This window comes from Sarcophilus harrisii, chromosome 2, assembly GCF_902635505.1.
Source record: "Sarcophilus harrisii chromosome 2, mSarHar1.11, whole genome shotgun sequence".
Lineage (NCBI taxonomy): Eukaryota > Metazoa > Chordata > Mammalia > Dasyuromorphia > Dasyuridae > Sarcophilus > Sarcophilus harrisii.
Window position 1 is genome coordinate 107253623 of NC_045427.1, and position 17862 is coordinate 107271484.

General features: G+C 35.8%; 1 pseudogene; it reads left to right on the plus strand.

The window, feature by feature from the left end:
* Positions 1–4188: 4188 nt before the first annotated feature.
* LOC105749094 lies at positions 4189–5965 on the plus strand (annotated as a pseudogene).
* Positions 5966–17862: the final 11897 nt, after the last annotated feature.

Here is a 17862-nt window from a genome sequence, read left to right on the forward strand (position 1 = left end):
AGCCCCCTGGCTGTCTAAGCAGCCCTTTTTAAGGATTACACTGCTCACCACCCAATGTGAGGAAGGGACTAGAAAAGGTGCCCTAAAAATTATCTGCTTCACCCAGTCCTGATCTGTTTACAGTGGCAGGTGGGGATTCCACGCTTGGTCAAAACACACACAAAAAATGTACAAAAACATTTGAAAGGATGATTCTACTTTCCATTGGTTCATGGAATGTGCTCATGCTTATGGACAACATAAGGATTTCAATAAATCTGAAAGATGAACAGCTCTTGTGAGAGAACTCCATAGATAGAGCATCCAAATAAGTGAGTGAAACAAGGCTGTCAAATGAAAGCCAACCTAGCAGAATCAGAGCTGGATAGACATTTTTCTGGAGTGGGTGCAGTGATGGAATAAGCCATGAAGCTGGTGCATATTTGCAATCAAAACTAATCTCGTCAACAGGCTTGCATACCTCCCAAAAGGAGTGAATGACAGGTTCATGACAAAGTGATTACCACTTGTAGGAAAATGCCCTACCACCATCATCAGTATGTTTAATCCCATCATGAAGTGGGATCAAGGTCAAAGAAAAATTTTATAAAGACCTAGAGATCCTCATCATTAATGTACCAAAAGAGAACAAGATTCTGGGTGATTTAACCCCTGGATAGGCCATGACTATCAGACATAGCATCCTTGAGAGGGATAGAGTTGAAAACAAAAATAGAAATGGTCACTTACTACTGCAGACCAAACACCTAAATGCCATAAAGCTTCGTGGATGCACCCTAGCAGCAAACATTGGCGTTTTAATAGTCCTTGTCAAGATAAATAGGAAATAATTAATAGCGGGAAGACACTAGAATTATGAGGGATCAGGAGAGGCTTCTTGTTGAAAGTGTAACTTAGTTGGAACTTAAAGGAAGCCAGGAAAGATAGAAGAGGAAATGAAGATGATGGAAGCTTTCCAAGTATGAAAGTCAACCAATGATAGTGTCTGGAACGGAAAGATGACATATTTTGTTTGTGGAAAAGCAAGAAACAATATCATTGGATCAAAGAGAAGGTTGTGGAGAATAATGTAGAGGGCCACAGATAGTGGAGAACCCTGGTTGAGTTATAAGACCCTTTAATCCAGTGGAACTCTGCTCACTTGTCTGATTTGGCTCCCCATCCTCTCCTAAGGGCATCTTGACTTTCCTGAGAGGTCAGAGGGTATGACAACCTATGTCGTACTTGGAGCATGTTATGCTAACATGGCAAGGAGACATCTGCACATAATAGCAAGTTGTTTATGCGGTCCTGCATGCATAATATCCTAGAGTTATGTAAGCGTATTATGTAAGCATAGGGAATATAAAGCTGAGGAATTTTTGAATAAATGTACTTCTATTTGACCATTCTCACCTCATCACTCCTCACCCATGATTAGGATTTGAGCTGGTTCTGAAATCCCCCCATGAGCAGGTCCAGACAGAATAAACTGTGAAAAAAACTGGAAAAATGGGAGGCAGTTTATGAAAGGCTTGACTACCAAATAGAAGATTTTATATTTGATCCTGGAAATGTTTTTAGAGAATGGGGGTGACATGATCACTGAGTTATAAAATCCTAGAAGCTAGGGACTCTTCTTGAAGTTTGAAAAAGTTAAATTCAAATGCAAATTCTTTAAATAACTGGTTTGAACATTAGGCAATAAACTTATGGGATTTTATGCCCTAAAAGGTGATATGGATTGAAAGAACAATTGACCTTTAAAAGATTAAAATGCAACAGGCATTGCAGAGCCATAGTATTATTAAAAGGAGCTGATTTTTCCAGGTTCATCACTGCCTGACCTTTTGAGACTGATATCAGAGAGACCAGTCACATGCTTTTACCACATGTCCATTGGTGCCATGACTGGAGACAGGTGTTGGTTTGGATGGCTCCAGGGCACATGTCTGACTGCCCTTGACAATTCCTATGCTTTTACATTCTGTGTCTTTAACATGAAGATTCTGCACGTCAGCTTCCCTGTCACTGAGATGAACACAAGCTCTTGAGGATTTAAAAAAGTTGTCATGATGCACTCATTTCTATTTTGGTATAAAGGACTCAGGATCTTGTAACTGGCCAAATGCATTCTCAATAGTCATTTGAGCTTTGTGACTTTACCAAGAACCTGCTCTTCAAGTTGGCTGGGAGGAAGAACTTTGTGTGCCAGCTAAAAGGATTTTTCTTTCCAACTTTTAATGTGGTAGGAGAGCCAGAGCCTGAGCCCAGATTAGAGAAGTGAGGTACCCAGGAAGCTCCACTTTCACTTACATTGTCAAGAAATACTTCTGTGTATTGTTAACTCAGATCAGATGACTTTCCCAGGATTCCTTGACAGGATGATATGGGCTCAAATTTTATCTCTAGAACTCACTAGCTGTGTAATGATGGGCATCAAATCTTTCTGAAACTTAGTTTCCCCATCTGTAAATAGAATTATTAATACTTCATAGTGTTGTTGTTACGTTCAAGTAATACAAATGCTCTATAAATATCATTTTAAACAAATGAAAATATTCTGATAATAATCAACTCAATTAGGAAAAACTAAGGAAAACAATATTAGCTACACTTCTTACTATTACTTATTCTTACCATGGCATTTCTATGGGTGGATAGTTTGAGTCTACTTTTAAGGGTCCAGCTAACCTGCCTGCCATTCTAAACTGATGGCCTGGGAGAAATGTATCATTGTTATAAAAGCTCCACTATGAACTAGTGCTTTCTGGAAATGTTTTAAGTTAAAAGTCTCAGAATCTTTCCTTCTATCTGACCATTTACAGCATAAGTAGGATCAAAAGGCTCATTTCAGGGAAATCTTCATCCACAAGCCAAAGTGAATCATTATTATCTCATTAGGATTTTCCCAGCATTCATCAAGTAGATCTCTTTCTATCTCTCTCTCCTTCTCTTCTCTTCTCTCTCTCTCTCTCTCTTTCTCTCTCTCTCTTTGTGTGTGTGTGTGTGTGTGTGTGTGTGTGTGTGTATCTCTGTGTCTCTTTCTTTTTCACAAGATAGACTTAGTTTATGACTATATATTCATTAGATTTTTTTTTGTTCTTCTCCCCAGTGCCTAATACAGTATTTTACATGTAGTACATGCTTAATAAATTGAACTGGAAGGAATCAAATCCCTAAGTGTCCTGTGCCTCTGACCTTCTTTGCCCTCTCTGCTTAGATTTGCTGCATCATCATTGACAATGGGTAACTCGGGCAGTAAAACATCAGGGATGGTGGATGAACTAGAATAGCTTGTAGTGAATTAGTTGCCAAGAAGTGAGTCCTTAAACTTCATATGTGTACTCAGCAAAGCGTTCCCTACTCTTGGGACTTGATTACTGGAATCTAAGCCCCTCTATTGATACTATTTCTATTATCCTGAATTAATTTAGACAAATTTCCTTAGAGAAAATAGAGCTATAACCAACCTGGAGATAAGAAGGAATAAAACATTTTGATCCAAGATCCCTTTGAGGTTTAGCTCAAGGACCGTCTCCTATGCTTGCAAAGGAGAGCTGTTGTTTGCCCTCCTCAGTTATTTTGTATTTAGCTCATGTAAAAGGTTTGCCATGGACATGCCCAGATCACCTAATATGATGATATGACACCCTCCATATTGATGAGTGTAGTCTTTTTTTGATGGTCTGTTTAGCAGAAGGCAGCATCTTTTAAACGGGCCATGCTAAGACAATCTTTTTTTAAAAAAATACCATTTTATTTTTCCAAAATACATGCAAAGATAGTTTTCAGCATTAATCTCTGCAAAACTTTGTGTTCCAAATTTTTCTTCTTCTTTTCCTCTTTCCTTCCTCCCTAAGACAGCAAATAATCCAATATAGGTTAAACATGTACTATTCTTCTAAACATATTCCCATATTCATCATGCTGCACAAGGAAAATCTGATCAAAAGGGGGAAAAAACACAAGAAAGGAAAAAATAAACAACAAAAAGTGAAAATATTATAGTTTGATCCACTTTCAGTCTCCATAGTTCTCTCTGGAAGACTAAACCCCATATGTTGGGAGCAAGCTTATGTATTTGTGATTGTACTTTTTAAAGTAAATATGCCTTTGTAAAAGGTAATCTAACCATTAAGAGGTTAAATGGAACTGGGATGCTGAAGGTTCATCTCCTACATTTATAGGAATACCATCAGTTTGAGGATGGAGTCATTGGCAGATAGCCTAAACACTCCGAAGTCCCCTTTAAGGATACCAGAGAACCTTGGAGGAGGTGTGAAATGTAACCTACCTAGCCTTCAGGTATTGAGGGCCAGGATAGTCAGTGTTATGAAAATATCTTGTATTTCTTTCTCTGTGTTCTTGTTACCTCAGCAGCTTCCAGAAATCACTCCTGGAGGGCAAGAGCTACTTGTCATAGTCTTTGTGTTCACAGTGTCTGGCATATAGTAGGCATTTAATAAATACTTGCTGAATTTAATTAACTTACATTTGAAATACATATAAAATATATGGATTTAGTTACTATCAAATATATCATTACAGCTCAACTCACATGTGGCAGAGACAGAAATATGCCCTAGGATTTGGTCCAACCCCTTTCAAAAGATCCTACCATTTCCAATTGTGTGGGGAGCAGGCGGACCAAAATTAGCACTTGATCCTTCTTCCTTTATATCTAAGGAGGAAATTGAGTTAAAATTTGAGGTGAGAGCCTCAAAACCCCCTTCCATTCAAATCCAGGAACTTTGCTTGGACATCATTATAATCTTTACAAGCCACTTAGATTATCCATTCATAAAAAGTTCTTTGATATCAAGAATTTAAAAAATTCATGTTTACAAATGTCTTCCTTTGCTGTTCATGTAAATTCATTAGTGTGTTTAGGAAAGAGTTTGGAATATATGGATAATTGATTTGTACTTGATGACATTCTACTCTTTCTATAAAATATTCCATCCAAGGAACCTATGGTTCTCATAGAAATGTTAAGTTTACAAACATTTTTTTTGCTTATAAGTAATTGGGAATCATTAAATTGCAGCTTGCTAGGAAAATATTTCCTCATCTGATTCTTCTGAGAATTGAAAAAAACTTTATTGAAATAATTTCAATTCTTTTATTTCAGTCATCAAAGAAATGTTGCATAGATTGGAAGTGAATCATAAAAAGCAAACTGGAGCAACTGTGCATAATGCAAGAATAGCAGGAATGTTTATACCACCAATCAAATGAATGTGTCTGAAAAGACAAAAATTCCAAATACTGGTAGTCAGATTGACAAGGTCTTTAACAATATTGGAGCAGATCTTCTAACTGGTAGGTGGATCAGGCAGTAAAAAGAATGGGGTATAAATTGTCAGAAAAGAATATCATTGACTCTGAAAAGAAATAAAAGTTAGCAAAGGAACAGGACCAGGCCCAGAAGTTGAAAAGTCAATAGCTGCTGAAGTCCCAGGCCTATATATACCCCGTGGTATCCATCAAACAGATTAAAGATTTGACAGAAACTTTGTTGGATAATATGTCTACTTTGACCAGCTTTTCTGTTAACACTCCCTAAATTTTTGCTTCCATAACTTCTCTTCAGTCCCCTCCATTGGGGTGAGTATGTTTTTTTTTCCCATAATATAAAGAAAAGTTTAGCAAATGGCTTTCAGACATTAACATTCAGTCTTCAGCCAGAGTAAGCCAGCATCTCTTTAGTGGTCCAGGAATACCATTTGTGCTCCAGAAGACTCTGGAGATACCTTCTAGTTACCAAGCGTTGCTCCTCAGAGGGCTTCAGCTGAAATATCACAACTAACCCAACATAAACTCATTTATATGTCTGCTCTGGACAGTCTCTTTAGGCTTCAGAAACCCAAAGTTACCAATGAACCAATTATCTCAACAGAAATCTTACCAGTGGCTTAATCAAATTCTAAGGCTCTGTACCTCAAATATTGTCAGTCTGGTGATTATTTTGGGTCTAAGATAAATATCACTTTCTTTGATCACTATGTAGAACAGAGTAATCCTTACCTTACTGTTATTCAATCATATCAGTCTTGTCTGACTCTTCATGATCCCATTTGGGGTTTTCTTAGCAAAGACACTAGAGCAGTTAGCCATTTCCTTCTCCATCTCATTTTACAAATAAGAAAATTGAGGTAAACTAAACAGGATTAAGCAACTTGCTCAGAGTCACACAGCTAGTAATTATCTAAATGCAAGTCCTATTGACTCCTGGTCCTGAGCTCTGACCACTGTGTCACCAGCTACCCTGCTTAGCTTACTATCACCAGCTTAGCTCTCTCCCAGAAAACACTGGTCTCACAAAAGATCACCATAGTACAGATACCTCTTTATCAAAATAACTTAAAAACATTAAACAGAAATTGAGGATATTATACAGGTTATATTAGAACAAAGAATACACAAGAATAAAGGTGCTCTTCACCTTTATTAAAATGAAATAAAATCTCAGTTCAACTAAGAAGAAAGGCAACAAACTCATCAAGGAGGGTGTACTCTCTATAGGCAGTCTCTGGGGTTACAAATGAGATGAAATCAAGACACATAGTTGGAGGCTTACTTCTCCTACATGACTATAGCTCAAAGTTACTAATAGCCATTCAATCTAATAATCTAAGCTTTCTCTCTCTCTCTCTCTCTCTCTCTCTCTCTCTCTCTCTCTCTCTCTCTCTCTCTCTCTCTCTCTCTCTCTTTCTCTTTCTCTTTCCCTTTTTCTGTCTGTCTCTCTGTCCCCATTTCTCTCTTCATATCGCTTTCCTCTGTTTTTCTGGCTAATTGTCTCTGTCTCTCTCCCTCCCATCTCTCTCTTCATGTCTCCTTCCTCTGTTTCTCTATCTGATCGTCTGTCTCTGTCTTTATCTCTCTGTCTCTCTGTCTCTCTGTCTCTCCCTCCCTCCCTCCCCCATGTCTCTGTCTTTCTCTGTCCTTTTCTATCCCTATATGTTTTTTCTATCCATCTGCCTCTCGACTACCTTTCAAAAGACCATCAACTATCTGAAGAATTTCCTCTCCACTCATGCAGATATGCAGAATCACAGCTCAGCATTCTCTCTGACAGAATTCATATCCATATATATATATATATATATATATATATATATATATATATACACAGCAAGCAAAATCATATGGAAGTCTTCAGGACACTGCTCATCCTGAGTGGGTGGAGATTTTATGTAGAAAATAATAATAGCTCCCAATTCTGTAGTTCTTTAAGGATTGCTAAAAAACAAAAATTTATAATCATGATCTCCTTTGATTTTTACAATAATCCTGTGAAGCAATTGCTATTACATCTTTATTTTACAAGTGAAGAAAAAATTAAGCGAAAAAAAAAAGAGATTCCCAGTTTTGTGACTTTCACCTAACCTCTCTAGTATTCATTTTCCTCTTCTATAAAATGAGTTGATTGAACCAAATGGCATCCAAAGTCTCTTTCAACTCAAGGCTCATCATCCCTATGATCCTTATGCATCTGAGACAAGTTTTAAGCCCATATGTTCCCGATTCTCAGTCCAGGGCTCTTTTTTCTATTTTCTCCATGCTGGAAACAAGTCCATTATGCATCATCATGAATAATACTTCACATATTACCAAGAATTAAATATATGGTGGGGGTAAAGGTAGGGTGGTGCTAGTTGGGATGCATTTGTTCCATCCGTGATTTCATCAGTATAGGGTCCCTCTTTATCAATGCAGAGATGCAAATTTGTTGACTCTTTCCTGGAGGGGATAACTAATCTAAATAAAATTTGAATTCAAGTTTTCTGGACTATAAGGTCCCACTTGACTACAAGACTACCCACTAGGTCATACCTGTCTTTTTGTATTCAGTAACAGGTATATGTGGTTCATTATTCTTTTAGCATGAACTCCAAATACTTTCGAACTTTTCATTTTCGTGGCAATTTAGGACAAATGGCTCCTAAGTTGAGCACTAATTTAGGGACTCAATCAATTGCCTACATAAGCATAGTTCATGTGAGAACACAGAGAAATTTTAAGATAGCATTTTTTTTTGGAGAAAACAGAATATCAGACTCAGCTTTGAAAGGCTCAGTCTTTTTGTACAGTAGAAAAATTGGGGGGATCTCAATAGCAATTTTGCCCATGTAGGAGGAATATTTTGTACAAAACAGACAAATGTTTCCCCGAGTGAAAATTAGGTGGTAATTAATTTCCTAAAAATAGTGATGTCACAGCTTTATTTAGACCAGAAAAGAATAAAATCAACCTCATTTCTATTAATTGAAAAATGATTTTCAGCCTTTCTGCAGAATTAAGCATGGCCTCATTCTTTAAAACAATACTCTTAATTAAATTTGGGATTAATAATAGTGTAGTGATGAAGCCAAAGGGCTCTGGATAAGCACTGACTGAAGCACCTCATAGAAAGAATACAGCAAGACCTCCACAGGGAACTGTGCTGATTTGAGGCTTTCCCCATCTATAGAAAGGTTCTTGCCATAAAACATACATACATACATACAATATGTATGCATATATAAAATATGTGTGTGCATGTAAGTGTGTATATTATAAGTTATATATATATATATACACATACATACATATATATTCACATATTTTTCTTAGAATTTTTGTGGTTCTATTGGCTCCCATGAAATCTACAATCATTTGAAGAGAACAACCTTTTCTTCCCATTATAACATTTAAAGTTGAAATAAACAATAATAATTATAATAACTAACATTTATGTAGCACTTTTAAAATATTACCTCATTTTATCCTCACAAAGATCTTGGGAAGTAGGTTCTATTGCCATCTATTAGCATAGATGGTTACCATACCACCTATGTAAAAAGGTGAGTAAACTAAGATAGAGAAAGGATAAGTGACTTATTCAGGATCATTAAGTCAACAGTGTTTGAGAAGGGATTTAAACTATCCTTTTCTTCATATCACATCCAGTAATATATCTACTGTGCCACCTGTGCTCCTCCCAATGATATTGCCCAGATTATGTCATGCAGTCGAAGGGATAATCAAATAAATTTACCAATACATAGATTTTTGACAAGCATTATGGATAAACAATAACATACACTTAGAAAAGAGCAGGAGAAAAATAGGCTGGATTACATTTGAAGAATACTACAGTGCTTTCCATCATCCTAAATTGTTCCCTGATTCAAAAAGCCTATCTTTTAAACAACAGTATTTTCCCTGTTAAGTCATATAGCTGAATACTCAGTTGCTGGAAGAATTAAAATTGCAGGTCAGAGAATGAACGATGGAAAGACACATGATGGCTGAGTATAGAGCACAGAACGTGACAAATGATGATTTGTTGTGGAGAAGTGGCATAAAAGATCATCATCGAATCATTTGATCAATAAGATTGATTGAGCACCTTTCATGCCAGGCACTGTATTATGCCCTGGGAAAACAAAGAAAGGCAAAAACACAGCCCTGCTCTCAAGAAGCTCATGACAAATGCAGGAGACAATATACAAATAACTATGTAACATACAAAATTTATGTAGTATAAATGGAAGGATAATCTTGCAGGGAAAGGACAAGTCTTTGATGGGTTTGGAAAAGGTCTGCTATGGAAAAGGGTTTTGAGCTGAGTCTTGAGGGAAGTTGGGGAAGCTGGGAGGTTCAAGGAGAGCATTTCAAGCATGGGAGATGGTCAGAATGAAGGGTGCATGGTTGGGAGATGGAGTGTCATGTGTGAGAAACAGCAGGTAAGCTGGTATAACTGGATGGCCTACTTCATGGAAGGGAATAAAGTATGAGAATCCTAGAAAGAGAGGAATGACTTGAATAAGTGTTTTTTTGTGTTTGTTGTTTTTTCTGTTCCAGATTTTTGATTTCTTCAGTAGTGAGAACTCCCTTTACCAATACTGATGGAAAATTTAGAGCATCAGTGATTTGTCTAAGATGGCAAGAAATTAGATAACTTATCCAAAGTTAATATGTGCCAAAGGACAATATGTTGACCCAGATTCTTCTGACTTCAAGGCTAGTACTCTATTTGCCCTGCTTCTTATATTAAAAGAAAGAGGTCATTAACAAAAAAAAAGTCTCCAAATAAACAAAAGGTGTTTAACTGTTCCCTATCAATTAAGGAATGGTTAAAGAAATTGTGACACATTAATACAATGGAATATTGTTGTGCTGTCAAAAAATGAGGAGTGTGATGAATGCAGAGGGGCATGGGGAAACTTTGATAAATCAATGCAAAATGAAGTAAACCGAATCAGAAAAAATACATACACATATGTATATATGTATGTGTACACATACACACAAAATGACTACAATATAAGTGGGAAAAAGGATAGATAACAGCTATAAAGCAATTGAAACTCAATACTGTGAAACTAAAGAAAGATTGGCTGCAAACATGTTGCATGAGAAGAAACCTATCCTCGTTTCTTTGCAAAAGTGGGAGATATTACATATAATATCAGATTTTTCAGTGTATGTATTGATTTCACTGCCTTTTGTTTTCCTTCCTGCCTTTTAAAAATGCTTTGTTTTAAAAAAAAACAAACAAGCCTCTGTGGGAAGGGGAAATTTAGGTGATTACAAAAGTACAAGTTTTTTTTTTTGTCTTTTTAAAAGAAAATTAAAAAGAAGGGATAGCAAATAGATTGATGGCCCAGTTATTGCACCAGTACCCATAAAAGAACGGAAGGTTTCCAATAGAGCCAGTAGATCTTCTGTGGAAGAATTAAGGATCAAGTGACAAGCATTTATTAATTACTTGCTGTATACCTGTATGTGCATCATACTAGGTAGTGAGGATAAAAAGACAAAAAGAAGACAATATCCGCCTTTAGAGAGCTTACATTTTAACAGAAAGGCATGGGTGCAAATTACATAAGATGGAACAGGGAAGAATTGTGATTTCTACTGAGGAAGGACTTACCCACATTTATGAGATCATAAATCCAGTGACATATCCATCAGTTTCTAGGTGGGAAGTGCTCAGATAAACACCATCACTGCAGGTAATGATGTTCATTTCAGCTCCTCAGGGAACCCATACCACCTGAGAGATTAAATTTCTCCATCTTTCCTTGACAGTCAGTATGAGTTGGTCTGTGATGGCTACATTTAATCAATGTCACACATTCTCCTTTTAAGTGGCAAATATATCAGTTTTCTGTTTCCAGCACAGCTAAGCTCAGAATGCCCATTCAACTATATCATCTCCTGCAATCAGGCTACAAGCTCTAACCTGGAGGAAATACTACTAGCAATTTGCCAGGTATCAGTTTCTGACAGTGAGAGCTACCTCAGCTACCTATAACATGTCCAATGAGTAAAGAAAAGCCTGCCAGTGCACTAAAGAAATAAATGATACACTCTCTCCATATTTGCTGGCAGCTACTTCAAATATGTGAGCCATTCATCTCTCTGACAGTTACAGGCCTCTGGATTAAATTCTTTCATGCTCCACAAAACTATATTTTCAATAGAAAATTGATTTTCCATTTTTTTATTAAAAGGAATATTGCAATTGGTGATCTTCAGGAGAAAAATGACTATTTCTTTTCAGAAGTATGATAGCCCCTACATGCTTAGGGCAGAGCTAAAGATGGAGTAGGCTACTTGTCCAGGAAGAATAGCGACATTTATCACAAAATCACAAAGGCAACCAAAACAACAAAAGCTTTGGGAAGCAGGTTCAATGAAGAAAAATACAAGAAATTTAGAAAGACGGTGCTAAAGGAAGTCAGTAGCAATCTTCACCTGCATGTGGGAATATCGTATGAACTATTTGTGATCTTTTCATTGTGGAAATGACAAGAGGAAACAAGCTTCAAATGATAGAGGGATTCGTAGCCTGCATTAAGAAGTTTATGATTATAAAGACTGTGGGAAACATTGTTCTGAAGGCATTTGGGACAAGGTCAGACAATGATTGCTCTGAATAATTTACCTATGTCCCTGCCCAGGATATATGCTGTTTATATATCCTCAGATATGTAGGAGAAAAGTAAAGAACATTAGATTCAGAATCATTCAGTCAGTTAAGAAACATTTATTAAATAACCTGCTGTATCCTAGACCCCGGGCTAAGTACTAGGGGTACAAAGAAAAGTAAAAGACAATTTCTATTCTCAATTTCTACACCATTTCTAATGGTGGAAACAACGTGATATTCCTATATACAAATGAATTGTATACAGGCTAAAGTGAAGGTAATCAACAGAGGGAAGGCACTAGAATTAAAAGGGAGTGGAAAACATACACAAGTACACATGCATATGTGTATAATTCGAGAGAAAGAAACATAGACACAGAAAGAAAGACAGAGAGTTAGAGAGAAAAAATGGGAGAAAGAGAAAAATGGAAACTTCCATGAGTTATGACCTCCCCAGTAACTCAGTAAAAAGAAGATACATAGGTCTCAAATCCAAATTTTCTGACTTTAAGGTCAGTGTTTTTTTCTACTGTCACCCATATTATAAATAAGAATTTGAATTAAAATACCTCTAAAGAAGGTGATATTAATAATTTTCATTCCTGAGAAGTTCATGCTTATTTCTGAATTAAATACTTTAAGCTTGAGTTTAAAATAATTTTCTCTTAATTTTAACCTCAGTATAGATAGATTGCAAATAATTTATCTTCTATCTCATAACTCTTTAACTAATTGAAGATGACTATAATAAACATTTCCTTCTTCTTCTTTGGACCCAATTTTTATTTCTTGGGGCCAAGTTGTAATTCCCCATCCCCCACACACATCCAGTTGAGCTTTGCCCCAGACACCAACTTTGGATTTTCTTTCCTCTACTTCTTCCTTTCCCCACTTTAGCACAACTTAGGTCATCCAATCAACCCATTCCTTTGCCCAACCCCAGACTGTTAACCAGTAGGTTTCTGGCCTGCCATATCCCCTGAGTACACAGTTCTCAATAGGGCACTTGGTCTGGGGACTTGCATTGGACACCCAAGATCAATCCAGAATGAGCAGGGAGATCTGGAGCAAGTTCATCTCTTATTACTTTCCTCTACACACCTGAAATTCTAGCCAAACAATTGTCCCTTCTAAATATTCCTTGTGCTTTTTCTGTTGTTGCTGTTATTCATTCTGTTAATCACTATTCCTGGAATGCCTTCCTCTTTCTGCCTATGAAATTTTCATTCCTACTTTAAAGATAAATGAAAATGTCATTTCCTTCTTAAAGCCTTTCTCCTGATCTCCCTACTCCTTGGTACAATAAGTGCTTCAATTCAATTAATTCAATTAGACATTTACTAAGCATTTACAATTGTTCATGAATTACTTGAACAAAGAAAAATATTTATACTTCTGTACTTTTACAACAAACCTTACAATTTCTATAACTTTAAACAATTTTTATATGCAATATGCTCTCCTTTTGCTGGAGTGATTTGTTTTACATTCCTTGGCACTAAGTTCTCACAGTTTTTGACACATTTTTGGTTCTTTAATGTGAAACTACACTTTTATCATATAATAATTCATTTTCCAAATTTAGCTTTAATTATAAACCAAAAATTTGCAATGGGGTTTAAATAAAGAGAATTCTCAGGTCACTAAAGTGTAGTTATCTCCTGCTCTGGAATAAATTTCTCAATCTTGCATGATATGTAGCATTGGGTGAAGCCATATAATAGTATTCCACCACTGTTTGGGAATCTCCATAATTCTGGAGCAGTTATCAGAATAACAATATATTTTTCAGAGTCCATCATCCCCTCAATGAAATCAAGACTTCCAGGCCCAAGTGGAAGTTCCCCAAAAGATTTTGGGGGTTGGATGCTTTATTTTTTGTAGAGATACCCAGATTTGGAAGACTTCTGACATAAATTTTAAGATAGCCCTAAATGAAAAAGTGAGTTTCATCTGTGAAAATTACCATTTTCAAACTTTTAATTCTAGCCTTTCTATTGTTTTGCCATGACAACCATTTTTCATTCAGAGAAATAGTTATTATTGATTTTTTTAATCTACTGTTGTTCTAATTTTAAGAATTATTTGCTGCTCTCTAAAGGAATCAATAACTTCCCTTCCAGTTACCTCATCCCTTTGAAGGTCTTAGTTTGTTTTCTAGGGGTTAATTAGAGTATTTTTTTATCAATAGTTTGTCATTCTTGGTTTTCAGCTGTATTTACATTTGTACTTTGTTGTGACTAGTTTGGTTTCCTGGTAGGATTGAATAATTCTTGAAATCTCTAACTTTACTAGAGCAACAATTACTGCAATATTTCTAACAGTCAATGAATTGTGTTCTTCAAGAGCCACAACTTTTGCATATTTCTTTGAATTAATATCCATTTTTTAAAATCCAAGAATTAAAAATACAACAAAATTTAGAATTTAACTTAACAGAGAACTATCTGGTTAAGGTCAGATGTTCTAAATCAGCCTAATATTAGGAGAAGTACACACTTTGTTATCACAAAGTGGAGCCATATCAAAATTATTGCACACTTCTATATTATATTTAAGATATTGGGAATATATATAAAAACAAAAAAAATAGCTTTATATTCTATGGGAGAATTCAACATGGATCCAAATAAGTAGGGTACAGGGTAGGGAGTAAAGAGGATAAGAGAAAGGTCAAAAAACACTCTAGGAATATTTGAGACATTAGAGAATACTAATTAATTCCTTTAAATCAAAGAAAGCTTCAGAAAGGAGGTGATTTCTGAAATGATCCTGAAAAGAAAGTAAAAATTCTAAAAAACTAGAGATGAAAGAGCGAAGTTCAGGCACAGAGATATGACTTACAGAGCTAAGGAAGTAGTAAATAGGCCAATTTGGCTAGAATAAAGAGTGAAAAGAAGAACATGGAATAAGGTTAGAATCAGACTTTGAAGGGGCTTAAACACTAAATTAATTAATTTTTATTTTAGAAATTAGAGGCTGTGGAGAAGCACTGAAGGTTTTCTGAACAAGGAAATGACAGATCCATGTCTTAGAAATATGATTTCGACAATTGAATAGGAAAAAAAATGCACTAGAAAAAGGGAAGACTTGAACTAGAAGACCATTAAGACTATTATATTAGTCCAGGTAAGAGATAATGAAGACTTGAAATAAAGTAATAGTCATATGAATGGAGAGAAGAGGAATGATGCAAACAGTGTTATGGAGGCAAAATCGATAGGACCTAACAACAGATTAGATTTCTGGGATGAAGTAGGGGAAAGGATCAAAGATGACTCTAAGATTATAAAAGTATTTGATTGGGAGGATGGAAAACCCTCAACAGAAATAGGTAAGTTTGAAGAAGGGATAATTTTAAAGAAAAAAAGATTTAGATATCTTGAGTTTTAAAATTCAATGGGATGATAGTGTGAGGGTGACTAATACATAGTTGGCAATGTGATTAGAATTGGATATATGGTTCTGAGAGATGGTTTTCTCCCTCAGAAACCAGAAAGTGCTTTTTGATATCTTTCTAGTGTGATTATCATATATCATTATATGATAATTATTTCTGCTTGAGCTAGGCCCTGAATTGACTATGAAGAAGAGAGTTGTTTGGATTTCACTTGGGAAATTGTAGTGCTTTTTACTTTCTGAGGTTTTTCACTGATACAAAAACCTATATTTTTAATGCTAATTTCTTTTCATTTGTGTTGTATTGCTTGTGAAACCTGGAAAAGCATTTTATCTCCAAAGAATCAATGATGTCACTGACACAAAGTGTCAGTGGAGGAATGCATGCTGGATACAATCTTTCTCCAATAATGACTTACATGCAAGGAGTGGAATAGTCTACATTTCTACAGCATCTATTATATAAGACTACTATGTAGGCACTATGTGAATGTACAAAGTATTTTTATAATTATTATCTTAGTTGATTCTCTGGGAGTTAAGGGTTATTATCCCCATTTTACAGATGAGTAAACTGAGGCAAACAGGTATGAAATGACTTACCCAGAGTCACACAGTTAGTAAGAATCTAAAGTCAGATTTGGACTTTCTGACTCCAGTCCCAGCACTTTATCAACTGTACCACCCAATAATCAGAAAAACGGATGATCCAAAAAGGAGATGAACTGGTCATGTGTCAAGTGAGGGGATAACTGATGGACAAGTAAGCTGATGTTACACTGGAACATACATATACACAGATGTATATATGTGCACACATGCATGCATACATATATATAGAGGAAGGCATCCAGGTTGTTGAGATCAACTTTGAAGACTTTGTGAAGACCATATAGGAGAATGTGTATAAGACCCACATAGGGTAAGAAGACAAGGATGGATTGCAGTCTAAATAAATAAAGAAAATGCCCATAATAATGAGTTAGGGGATTCACTAAAATAGAATTATAGAAGAAGACTGAACTTCAGAGACTATCAAGTTCAGGCCATTTTATAGATTATGCAACTGAGGTCCATGAAGGTTAAATCATTTATCCAAAGTCACATATGTAGTAAATGTCAGAGGGTGGATTTGAAGTCAGATCCTGCAGAAGCAAGGCTCTTTCCACTGTCCCACAGATATGCACATCTGCACATGTATGTATATATGTATTTATGTATGTATAGTTACAATATAGGCAATATAGTGACTATATATGTCCACATGTGTATCACATATGTATATATATGTGTGTGCATATATACGTGTATGTGTAAATTATATGTATTGTAAGTGTATATATGTGTATGTGTGCATATTGTATATACACACATACTTATACACATATACACACATATGGCTAATATTCCTATACTAAACTCTAAATTTTATTAGTGGGAGAGCTATGTTGTAATTAAATTGATTGTCTTTTCCAACATCTAGCATGGTGTTCTACACCAGCATCATCTTCTATTTATAGGTTTTTGGATTGAAATGGGGAAGGGGAAGGGAACCAATGTTCCCATGATATACTTTTCATTTCAATCTGCATTATTGGCATTTTCTCCATTGCTTTCTTAAATCCAGGCATTAAAAATAAAAACAATAAATCAAACCCTTGTTTTGTTGCATTTCCTGAATTTTGAGGTGGAAACTATGGTCACAATAAACTTTTAATAATCAGCTCTCTCAAACCAGTCCAAGCTGGCTCTAGTACATCCTTGATTTGCTCTCCTTCAGATCTAAGAGCCATTGAGAACTCAGTAGATAGGGGAGAAGAGATAAAAATTGTGCAACCCCTTAAACTTTTATAGCTTTCTCATTTTAGGAAATTAAAGAATTTCTCTGAGCCTGAGAACTCTTAAAATCCATTATTTTAAACACAAGTCTGACCCTTCTTTATATAAGCATTCTCTGTGTTTCACCTTCTAAAAGGGTTAATTACATAAAGCAGAGTAAGCATGACAGATGCACCAATCTCTGAATTCATGAGCACTTTATAACCACTCTAGTATTCAATACACTGAGCTGTATTGGCTAGCTTTTAAAGCTCAGGTAACACAAAAATAAACATCCTGTAATGATATTTATGCAAAGGGGCTGAAAAAATACAACCTTGTTGTCTCATTTGAATAGTTATATGAGTTTCCTGATGAGTCTTTTCACATACCTTCCAACTTCCTGGATTATGAGATTTCTTCCTTTTATAAACAACTATAAAAAAGAAAGAAGGAAAACAAAAGTTTCTAAATTTAAATCTTTTCATCTTACTTTCCCAAGATTTTTATTTCTTGCCCTTCTCTCTCTTTAAGAGAAAGGCAACAGTAACTGGTAGCTGAGATCCTTGGATGAACCTTTGGAAAGAAGGTCAGTCTACAGATCATCTGAAATCACATGACAAAGTTGGTCCACTATGAGACCCAGGCTCAAACTCAGTTTACAGAGCTGGACTTGGTCCCATATTTATCATTTTTCACCTTAACAGAGTAATGAAGTTATGTCCCAATTTAGAGCTGCT